General features: G+C 41.2%; 1 long non-coding RNA gene across 1 annotated transcript; it reads right to left on the bottom strand.

The window, feature by feature from the left end:
- Window positions 1-371: 371 nt before the first annotated feature.
- Window positions 372-952, bottom strand: LOC110678856. Its single transcript, XR_002501992.1, has 2 exons — window positions 728-952; window positions 372-658 (listed from the first exon to the last, which is right to left on the bottom strand). It is a non-coding gene; the product is annotated as an uncharacterized LOC110678856 (long non-coding RNA).
- Between the last annotated feature and the right edge of the window lie 1,992 nt (window positions 953-2,944).

Here is a 2,944-nt window from a genome sequence, read left to right as displayed (position 1 = left end):
GCAAAGTTTCAGACCGGGTAAATAGAAAACCTCTTCATGACAAATTGAACAATGGAAGTGTCCAAATAGTTCGCTACCCTATTCATCCAAGAAATCCACTGCATATTCGGTCACTAAATCCACCAAGAATTCATTCAGAAATTCATTTGTAATTTTCTCGATTCTGTAAACTTAAAAGTTCCACCAGAAATCCATATGGTAAATTTTTTCAAAAGATTGTAGAATGATGAGACGGATCCTAGTTTAGCTATATCGTATATGATAGCATATAAGAGTATAAAAATGGATACGATATTCGTAATTTCTGCATGCAGCCCAATAAGCGCAAAACTTATATCGTCTTCAAATCGTTGTTTAAACTATTGTCGGTGTAATTTACGGAATGACACAACCTTTTATTTCACTAGAATAGCATCTACATTTTTCCTTTCAATACAGCCAAAACGTAACACTTTAATTCTTCAAGTTTATTTTGTTATGTCTCCATGAAAACTTCACAAAATGTGGCACATATCGGAATCCGCAGAAAACGGCTTCTACTTCTTGCTGCTTCCCGACTCGCAGCAATCTTTGCCGGTTTCCGTTTTGCTGGCACAGTTGCAGTTGCATTCGGCGCCGCAAGGTTTGCCCTGTCCGCAACTGGCGTTGCACTTGCAGTCTGCCGAAAAACAAGAAATTCATTGAAGATGTTCATGCCCAAATCAGCTATGGTCTACACTTCACTCACCATTACCACAGCACTTGCACGGCATTTTGAATGATGGAAATTGTAGTCTTGTCTAGTCCGAAATTCACGTATCGACTTGGATTAGTTATCACTGCCGCTCGATTTGTTATCTACTATGTAGAGCTCAACTCACACAAAACTGTAACTATCCGAATGATGCCGTCTCAATCGAGTAGTGACACTTTTATAGTCATTCAACGATTGTTCACACGGCGTTTGTTCATGTCGAGAGCATGAAACCGTTTCGCGCCCTCTGCGCAGTAGGCTTTGAGGAGTAGAGTACGTAGTGTCGTGTGCAATTGGAACATGAACAGCAGAGCGCAGTAGGCGCTTATCGACGTGTGCTTTCGTCTTAAGATTGCGCGTCAACCTGTTTGCGCTTTGCTCGGGCTGGGGATCTTCCTCAAGTGGATGTATGGAATACCGTGTTGATTCGAAGTGTCCGGAAGCTTCGAATTCCGGACACCGGCCTTCAATCACTCCAAAATTATGTTTTCGACAACATTCATACATGAAGAATGTAGAAGACATCTTAATTATGGATTCTAGACGAAAAAACATAATTTGGTCCAAAAACACCGTGAAAAAGCCTAGTGTCCGGCATTCGAAGCGTCCGGCAATTCGATACAGCACGGTATTTCCGCCTGCTTTTTTCATAAGTCAATGATTTTGCGTATTTCAGTTTGGCTTGATTACTGCCAATTATAATTATATTTATAAAACCATAAATATTTAAATAAATTTTACACCATTTGATATACAGAGAAATATGCATAAATTGTTTTAGTTATTTAATAATATTCCCCATATGAAACACAGCATGAAAGTTATTTTTTTATGGATGAAGTTCCAGTACTGTAAAACGGGGTAACTTTGATAGTTTTTGGAACAAAATCTTATTATTTAAACATAGACCTCGGTTCCGCGACTTTCTCGGCGGATGCGATATTCTGTGGTCAATTCTTTTTGTATAGTGATAAAAGTGATGAAACCGTCCAGAGGATATGAATTCTATTTTTCTACAATATTATTGTTTTTTTTTGTGGAAACAGCTGCTTTATTCGACCTTAAGACCAAAAAACGGATTTGGTGAGTTTGTTCCGATTAAACTGCTCATTTTCTGGGTTCTTTGTACCATGGGATAGGGTAAACATATCTTCTCGTTTCGGAGAGCGAGTAATGGCGCTTGAACCAAAGCTCATTTGCTAGGACACAAGGTGTAAATACCTGTGCCCCATCCCTGGATGACGAATGCGCATGGAGTTATATTAACTTTCTTAGCTGCGTCACTCCCAACGATGATACTTAGAATTATTGCATTCCCACTCTGATCCAATTAAAAAAACATACTAGGGAAAGTGTATCAGTTATGGCTATAGTGGTTCTCTATTTGGCCATATGTGTTTTCTCGAAAAGTTTCACATTTTGAATGTTTTAACATCAAGATTCATTTGATATAAAACTATCAGAACACACAGAATGATATAAAAATTGAAAATAATCAAATTATCACGTATAGCGAAATAGGGAACCATTATGTCCATAACTGGTACACCTGCCCTACATACACTTACGCAATACACATACACATACACATACATATATACATAGATGCTTGCTGGATACTCTTGGCAAACTTCTGGAGAAGGTCATCCTCGGCAGGCTGACGATCTACACGAAAGGCGAGAACGGATTGCCGAAAAGGCAGTTTGGATTCCGTAAAAAGACTTCGACGGTGGATGCTATTCGGGCAGTCATCGCGTGCGTGGAGAAAGCGTCCAAGCAGGAGAGGAGAGGCAATCGATACTGCGCAGTGGTAACAATAGACGTCACGAACGCGTTCAACAGTGCCAGTTGGGAGGCTATCGCCGCAGCCCTACACAGAATGCGGGTTCCCGAATATCTGTGTAAAGTTCTGCAAAGTTACTTTCAGAACCGCGTACTGGTCTACGACACAAACCAGGGACGGATGTCAATTGAAGTCACGGCAGGAGTTTCACAGGGATCCATACTTGGTCCAACATTGTGGAACATGGTGTCTGCCGAATGGAGTCGAGATCGTCGGGTTCGCAGATGACGTCGTTCTTGCGATAACTGGCGAGACTGCGGAGAAGGTGGAGATGCTGACGGCGGAATCGCTAGACACCATTGAATCGTGGATGACTGGAGTCAAGCTGGAGTTGGCTCATCATAAAACGGAGGTGGTGCTGGTCAGCA

The sequence above is a fragment of the Aedes aegypti genome, chromosome 3 (genome assembly GCF_002204515.2).
Source record: "Aedes aegypti strain LVP_AGWG chromosome 3, AaegL5.0 Primary Assembly, whole genome shotgun sequence".
Taxonomy (NCBI): Eukaryota; Metazoa; Arthropoda; class Insecta; order Diptera; family Culicidae; genus Aedes; species Aedes aegypti.
This window is presented reverse-complemented; position numbering and strand designations above follow the sequence as displayed.